Raw genomic sequence first — 9,178 nt, 5'->3', positions numbered from 1 at the left:
CCTCAACAGTACCCAGATACATGCCTTCAGTGTTCGGGAACAAGACTAAGGGACGGAGTACAAGACCCAGAAGAAGACGTCCTAGAATAAAAAATATTCTCAATGGAGAATCTCCATTGACGGTGTATTTTAGTCCAGGAGTAGATTTAATCTGGGTCGGCAACCATCCCTTTGTCAGACTACCAAACTAGAGTGTCACCACACAAACATTGTTTTAATAGGATCATAGGCCACTAACACAGCCTGTTCAATAACATAACATTAAGGATGTGTATTCTTCTAATGTGCTGCACTATCCTACTAAACTTCTCTCTTTATTTAAGAATGTACCTCTGACCATGTTTACTGTAACAGCTTTGCTACCGTCCCCCTACTTGCTATATTTCTATAGAATTTAATAAAGCCTTTGAACCTCCTGGAGGGACTGTGTTACATGGTATCTGTTTCTCTATATAGTTTCCAAGTATTGGTGATCATTTGCATATCACACCGAATTGCGCAGTGGTCTAAGACACTGCATCCCAGTGCAAGAGGTGTCACTGCAGTACCTGGTTTGAATCCAGGCTCTATCACATCTGGCCATGATTGGGAGTCCCATATGGCGTCGTCCGTGTTTGGCTGGGGTAGGCCTTCATTGTAAATAAGAATTTGTTCTTAACTGACTTGCTTAGTTAAATTTAAAAAATGGCAGGCTTTTTTAAATAAAGTATAAGAATCAAGTGAGGAGCTTAGTTTAAGCAGTTCATCATGGATTAGAAACGGTTGGTCTAAATTTTGGATTTAGCATACTTTACATGTAATCAATTGATTTAGCGTTTTAATGTAATAACTAACATGAGTGCAGGATACAAAGTATAGTATTGTTTGATGTTATCAGGAGAATGAAAATACATCTATATTGGTTAGTATAGATGTGGACAAATCTATCACTGTAATAAGAACAGGTCAAGGAATTATCCATTTAGTTTGTCTGTTTGTGAATTCATTGTTTTAACGTATATGTAAGCTACATTTCTATAGAGGATTGTTTACTCTTCTTCATACATTGAAAGCTCATCTTTACCGTTTCCCATGTCCAAGTAGAACTATACTCACTTCAAGGTCTTTAGGCTTGTTGCATACGGTGATATCAGACAATAGAAGTATTTCTACTTTGCTGCAGTAACTGTATTATATTTTGTCAAAATTATTGCCATTGCTTTGCTTATAGGAGTTTTCTGCATTGAAAAATACCTTCATGAACACATGTATCTATTTCTATGTGCTTTGTTTGTTAATCAGTTGTATGGGAGCACTGGTTTGTTTCCTGCTCTCATGTTTTACTTACTCTCGGACACACATGATATTTCCCTTCTTTATTGTTATATCCAGATGTATGTGTTGTACACATACGCTATAACATCATTTAGTAATTTAGCAGTTATGTCCTGTGACCGGTACATTTCTATTTGTTATCCTCTATGATATAACAATATTATGACACCTAAAATCATTTGTGGCTTAATTCTGCTCTCCTGGTTGAATTCTTTTTTCATCAAAGCCATCATTATCTCCCTGAGTTTGCGACTACAATTTTGTTTGTAACGTTCTAGACAATGTATTGTGATAACTACTCGGTAGTCAAGCTTGCCTGTTCAAATACTATGCTGAATAACATATCGGGTCTTGTTGCCACTTTGGTTTCTTTGTCTTGTATTATATTTCCTACCATATACTCATGTGTAAAACTTCTACAAATATGTTTAAAGTCTTCAAAAGAGACAAAACAGAAAGCATTTAACACTTGTACACCACCGCCTCTTTGCTGAACTTCTCATTTGGATGTTTATTTGCGATTCTACAAGGGATATATGATACTACACATCTTCCACCTATACTTCACACTTTCTTATTAGTTTATTTTCGAATATGTCTCGCGCTTTTTAATATTATTATGTATAGTGTTAGGATGGTTAAAATCAGGCACGCTTGTAAAAAAGATACTAGGCATTTACCCTTAAACATAACTGGATTGTAATTTTTTGGTAATATTGAATTATGTGTTTTGTTACTTATATTTCCTGGAATTGACTGTAAAAACACATGGCATTTTGGCATAATTTCTCTGTAGCCCAACATCTTTTAAGAAATTACATCAAGTTAATTACAGTTTGATTGGTTATTAATAAGTTGCGACTTGCTTGTCATAAACTCAAAATACAGTGCCTATAGTGAATGTTTACACACCCTTGCGCAGTTTTCACATTTTGCCTAAAATTTCAATCGAAAAGGGATTACATTGGGATTTTCACCCACTCATCTACACAACTACTCTACATTTTCAAAGTGAAAGAAAAATGTGACATTTTCTGACATGAATAAAAGACAGAAAAAAACAAGTATTGATTGCAAAGGTCTTCAAGCCCCTTGTAAGTTCGGGAGCAAGAAAAAGTCTGACTTATTTCCATTGTGGTCCCTATAGTCCATGGAACAAAAACATTACATTACATAGATACAGACACATTACATACATACAGACATTAACTTTTTTTCTATTGTTCGATCATTAGCTAGCTTTTGATATTATGGTCAGTATGGCTTTGAGCTGTTGTGGTAGTTTGTTTCACTCAACAACATCGGTACAAAAAAAGGGGCTCTTACCAGATAGACTCTTACCTTTAAAACAGGCAATATCAGAGTCTCTAGCTATGGTGTTATATTGGTGGACATACAGTATCTAACAAAAGTGAAATAACTGGAAAGGTACATGGTAATAATTCCGTGACTTACTATTACCCTTTTCTCAACATATGAGTACGAGGGGGGAGTTTACATTATGTACAATTCTCACACGCTTGTTTTGGCTGGTCTGTAGCATATTCTTTAGATATTTGGGTATGCTGGTTAACCGTGCTGCACATGCATAATCAAAGGGACACTGAACTAGACTACCTGCCAGTCTTTAGAGTGTCACCATCAAGATATTTTGAGGTCCGAGCTAGGAATAAATGTTTTTGGTTAAACATTGTTAAAAAACATCTGGGCCATAGCCTCACCGGTCAGGTAAATGTAAAATTCACAGCCAGGGTAGCTGATTGATATTTTTGGTGTAACCTCTGAGTAGACCACTATGATACTAAAACAAGGGAACCTTGCAAGCTTTACTTTGGAACCAAATAAGATGGATTCTGTTTTTCCACAGTGCAGAGAAAGTTTGTTATCTGAAAGAAATGTACTGCTATTGGATAACTCTGCACTAAGGATCTCTAACACTAAGGCTTTGTTCTTATGGGGCACCAGTAGAGCAAAGTCATCTGCATACAAAAACAATTACACATTTTTGAACAGGCAGGGATGGAATGTGAAGAACTTGTTCAAGAAAGAGAAAGCCAACTTGTGTTGGTCACGAGGGTCGACTTTCACATCTACGGTGGAGAAGTATTTTGCATTTGCCACCTTTGGCAATTCTTGGTCGAGCTGTGTCATTGGCCAACGTGACAACGACACAGCTTGTTGAGTTGCCTATAGTCAATAATGGTAAGACACAATTTTCCCGTTGGTTTCAAAACAGGCCACACGGGCGTGCTGTACATACTGTTACATTTTTTTTTAAGTGGTGGATCAGTTTAATATTGCAGAAAGAATGTTGCTTCCATCAATGTAATTGTCTGCATCATTTCCAATCCCCCATATATTTTTGGGGTAAATATATACGTATATCCATATACATACACGCATGCATACATATACACACAGTATATACATACACATACCTATATAGACATACATACTTTTTTAAGAATATACCTTTATTATTATTCCATGCAAACCCTACCACCGATCCCCCAATTGGAGTAAACTAATAAACACTTCGGCTTTTTCCTTCAATTTATACATCTTATACACATTTTACAGACACAGTCTATTTTACAATAGTTATATTTTGTTTGTTTTTAGTCCTTCCTCTATTTCTGATGTCCATCCAGTTTGATTTCTATTGGTAACTGCTATTTCACAAAAGTTCTGAACCAATAGACATTTTACAGACCCCGTATGTTTTACATTGGTTATCTTGTTATTAGTCCCACCCTTCAGCTCCATTCAACCCCTCCCATGTATCTCTTAACATCATCCATTTTGGATTTCTATTTGCCATATATTTTCAAAATATATTTTTTTATAATACACAAAAGTATTGAACCTTTCTATTCTCATAGCTTCTACAGATTGTAAATTAAAAATTAAAAATGTTGCTAAAATAATTATTATATTATTGATTGATTGACTATGGCTTTTCAAATCACCCAGTATTAATATCTGCAGCGTTAGTTCTAGGCATATGTTGCAATTCTTCAGCCATTCCTGTACCTGTGACCAAAAACAAGCTACATATGGACAATACCAAAATAAATGATCTAATGACTCTGCCTCCTCACAGCAGAATCTGCAGAGCTGGGAAGATTGTATCCCCCATATATTTAACATTCTATTGGTTGCAAGAATTTTGTATAATAATTTAAATTGAAAAATTAGAAGTTTTGAATCCGGCGTTGTTTTGCGTATCAATTCATAAACCATGTGCCATGGAATGGGTACATCAAAAATCTCTTCCCAACTATTTTGCAATTTATTTGGCACAGCTGTCAGTTTTTTGGTCCTTAAATGAAATTGGTATATGTTTTTATTTATCACACTTTTCTTTAACCATTTATGTTCTTTAATACAGGGCCGACATACAAGTTCCTTACTTTTTTCTCCTTCTACTTGCCTCTTCCATTTTTGTGGTAATGCTGCAATTAATTGGTTGTAATTTTGGGTAGAGCAGACATTTCCAGCTGCATGTGTGACATGATCTCACTGATCTCAGCACCAGTCCTATTTATGATATCATTCACTAAAATGATACCTTTTTTTTTAATTTCTTCGAAAAATATGTTTTTTATCAATTAGTATATTTGAGTTTAACCACAATATTTGTTGTATTATTTGTTCTGTCTTTTCAGGTGGATTAAACTGAAATTGCAACCAACTTTCTAAGGCTTGTTTAAAAAATAACGATATTTTGGAGATTATTTCCTTTTCAAACAACCGAAAGTGTGCAGGTGTAATCTGAATAAAGGGAAAAAGGCTCTTCTTGAACATAGGATGAGACATTCTTACCAATTTAGTAGAGAACCAGTTTGGATTTAAGTATAACTTTTGTATGACTGATGCCTTTAGTGAGAGGTCTAATGCTTTAATATTTAATAATTTCTGCCCTCCGAATTCATATTCGTTATATAAATAGGCCCTTTCAATTTTGTCTGGCTTGCCGTTCCAAATAAAATTGAATATTTTTGTTCATATAATTTAAAAGCAGGTCACTAGGCGTAGGCAAAACCACAAGCAAATAGGTAAACTGTGATATGACTAAAGAGTTAATCAGGGTGATTTTTCCACAAATAGACAGGTATTTTCCTTTCCATGGTAGCAAGATCTGATCTATTTTTGCAAACTTTCTATAAAAATGTATTGGAGTGAGATCATTTCTTTCTTTTGGGATTTGTATACCGAGTATGTCCACATCTGTCAGACCATTTAATTGGTAAACTACATGGTAATGTAAAATGTGAATTTTTTGGTGACCCAATACGTAATATAGTACACTTATCATAATTTGGTTTTAATCCAGAGATGATAGCAAAAGTATCTAGATCCTCGATGAGGCCGAGGAGAGATTCTAATTGTGGTTTTAAAAGAAAACATGAATCATCAGCGTACAATGACACCTTCGTTTTTAAGCCACGGATTTCTAATCCCTTAATATTATTGTTTGGTCTAATTTTAACAGCTAACATTTCGATGGCAATAATAAATAGATATGCTGATAGTGGACAACCTTGTTTTACTCCGCTAGATAGTTTTAAACTTTCTAAGATGTGGCCATTATTTACTATTTTCCACCTAGGGTTACTATACATAACTTTAACCCATTTTATAAGAGATTCCCCAAAATTGAAATATTCTAGGCATTTATATACACTGCTCAAAAAAATAAAGGGAACACTTAAACAACACAATGTAAATCCAAGTCAATCACACTTCTGTGAAATCAAACTGTCCACTTAGGAAGCAACACTGATTGACAATAAATTGCACATGCTGTTGTGAGACCATAAGCCCTTGTGAGACCATATGCTGACACATGCACATGTGTGGCCTGCTGGAGGTCATTTTGCAGGGCTCTGGCAGTGCTACTCCTTGCACAAAGGCGGAGGTAGCGGTCCTGCTGCTGGGTTGTTGCCCTCCTACGGCCTCCTCCACGTCTCCTGATGTACTGGCCTGTCTCCTGGTAGCGCCTCCATGCTCTGGACACTACGCTGACAGACACAGCAAACCTTCTTGCCACAGCTCGCATTGATGTGCCATCCTGGATGAGCTGCACTACCTGAGCCACTTGTGTGGGTTGTAGACTCCGTCTCATGCTACCACTAGAGTGAGAGCACCGCCAGCATTCAAAAGTGACTAAAACATCAGCCAGGAAGCATAGGAACTGAGAAGTGGTCTGTGGTCACCACCTGCAGAATCACTCCTTTATTGGGGGTGTCTTGCTAATTGCCTATAATTTCACCTTTTGTCTATTCCATTTGCACAACAGCATGTGCAATTTATTGTCAATCAGTGTTGCTTCCTAAGTGGACAGTTTGATTTCACAGAAGTGTGATTGACTTGGAGTTACATTGTGTTGTTTAAGTGTTCCCTTTATTGTTTTGAGCAGTGTATAAACTCCAGTCGTACTTTATCAAAATCCTTTTCAAAATCAGCTATGAAAACCAGGCCTGGTGTCCCCGATGTTTCATAGTATTCTATTGTTTCCAGTACTTGTCTTATATTATCTCCAATGTATCGACCATGTAAAAAACCTGTCTGATTAGGATGAATAATATCAGACAATACTTTTTAAATTCTTTGCGCCAAGCATTTTGCTAGGATTTTAGCATCAGAACACTGAAGTGTAAGAGGTCTCCAATTTTTGCCGAGTGATAGCGCACACACCCCTACACCCCACACTCCCCAGTGTTGTCTGGGGAGTCGTTCCCAGTGGGAATCTGAACGTTTTCGGAAAAGGGGGTGGCAGTTAGCCGCTTTTGAAATGTTGTTGAACATTTCCAAACTGCTTGCAGATTTTTCTGACCAGGTTGCCAGTATGGTATCCTCAACCATTGTGCCATTTAGGCACATGCCGCATATCAGTGGAGGGCGGTATGTGTCGGCTGGAGATTCACCCATGCCACACGGGAAAACCTCATGTTCGGTCAACTTTAGAATTGAACTTGTCACACTGTCATCTGCCACTGATGACAGAGTCATGACCAAGTTCACCAGCGGTTTCTCTATTGATGTCGCCGTTCCTTCATCATTGCGTAATGTTTTGCAGGTAGCCTTCGATGAAGGCGGTCGTGTCAGTGGAGGAGGCATGGTTATTTGTGACCATACTTGGTGTCACACCCTGATCTGTTTCACCTGTCTTTGTGCTTGTCTCACCTGTCTTTATGCTTGCCCATCTTCCTCATTATCCCCAGTGTATTTATACCTGTGTTCTCTGTTTGTCTGTTACCAGTTCGTCTTGTCTTGTCACATCTTACCAGCGTGTTTCCCGTCTCCCTGGTTTCTCTAGTTCTGTTTCCTAGGTTCCCCGGGGCCTGCCCTGACCCCAAGCCTGCCTGCCGTTCTATACCTGCCTGACTCTGACCCGTTTACGAACCTCTGCTTGTCCTGACCTCGAGTCTGCCTGCTGTTCTGTACCTTATTGACTCTGCCCCGGATTACGGACCTCTGCCTGCCTTTGACCTGTCTTTTGCATGCCCCCTGTTTGGGTTAATAAACATCTGTGACTCTAGCTGTCTGCATCTGGGTCTTATCATGAGTTCTGATACTTGGTTGTTTTTCCAATCCATTAGTGGTACCAGAAGGTCTATTAAATATATGCCAATCAGCATCTGCTGGGTGTCAATGCTATTCACGTACACAGGGTGGATAAGTGACATACTCTGGAAGTTAGGAGGAGATGCCTGGTGAGAGGCAAGGTAGCCTGAGTGAAACCTCAGAGTTTAGTGTCGCATTGTTCCATTTTTAACCAACGTTTTGCTGGGTCCACTGCCCTTTTGAGAAAGTTTGAGATATGAGGGAAATTGTTGAGCCTGAATCGATCAGCACATCACAGGTTAAGCAGTCCTCTAAGACTGTTTTGTGGTATGGCCTGTTTGAATCGTTTTTTCTCGTCATATCACCAACAAAGTGAAGTGGGTGTCCGCAACGGTGTGGTGTGTTTTCTGTGTCAATTATCAAGACAGAGTGGCATACTTTGTTACCAGGTAGGTCCTCTATCTGAGTTTGGGGAGTATGGACGATGTCACAGGGTCCCCAGAATATCAATTGCCTGGAACTCATGACTGTGTACTTAGCGCTCAGGCACCTCCTCTTGCATTTGTCGGGCCGGCAGGTGCTGGTCAGATCCGACAACATGACGACGGTGGCAAACATCAACAGAAAGGGGGGGACTCGGTCACTCCACCTCCTACTGTGGAGCCTTACACATTCGCTCTCACTTTGGGTGGTGCATGTTCACGGTTGCCTCAACTCTGGTGCAGAGATGCTATCCAGAGGGGTCCTCTTCCACAGGATTGGAGACTACACCCCTGGGTGGCTGCCCAGTTCAGAATGGCCGACATAGATCTTTACCCATTGCACGAAAACACACACTGTCGTCTATTTTTATCGATGGGTGTCCCGATTGCCCCGTTGGGAAGGGAATCTTTGGTGCAACAGTGTCCTCTGACCCTCTTTTGCGCGTTTGCGCCAGTCGCTCTGACTCATTATCATTAATTATTGTGGCTCCGTTGGCTCAAGTAGCCTTGGTTAGTGGAGATCATTCGCCTTTTAGGTAGGGCCCGTGGTAACTCCCATTGCACAGCGACCTGATGACCAAGGTGCACGGACAGGTTTGGCACGAGAGGCCAGAGATTTGGTTCTTATTGGCCTGGCCCCTGTGAGGGCCAATCTGCTGGCTAGGGGTTTACTTCTGAATGTTATTTCAACCATTCAGTCTGCAAGGGTGCCCTCCATGAGAGGGCTGTATGCGTATAAGTGGCAACCGTTTGAGCTTTGGTGCCAAGATAAAGGACTTGTTCCTTTTCAGTGCTCTGTGAATGACATCCTT

The 9,178-nt window shown here is 39.3% G+C and overlaps 1 pseudogene; it reads left to right on the top strand.

Annotated features, from left to right (window-relative positions):
• The first annotated feature begins 834 nt into the window (after positions 1–834).
• Positions 835–7,738, top strand: LOC139547505 (olfactory receptor 2A25-like; annotated as a pseudogene).
• The last annotated feature ends 1,440 nt before the right edge of the window (positions 7,739–9,178 follow it).

Source organism: Salvelinus alpinus, chromosome 21, assembly GCF_045679555.1.
Source record: "Salvelinus alpinus chromosome 21, SLU_Salpinus.1, whole genome shotgun sequence".
Classification (NCBI taxonomy): domain Eukaryota; kingdom Metazoa; phylum Chordata; class Actinopteri; order Salmoniformes; family Salmonidae; genus Salvelinus; species Salvelinus alpinus.
Note: the sequence above shows the minus strand (reverse complement) of the source record. Positions and strands in the feature narration are given on the sequence as shown.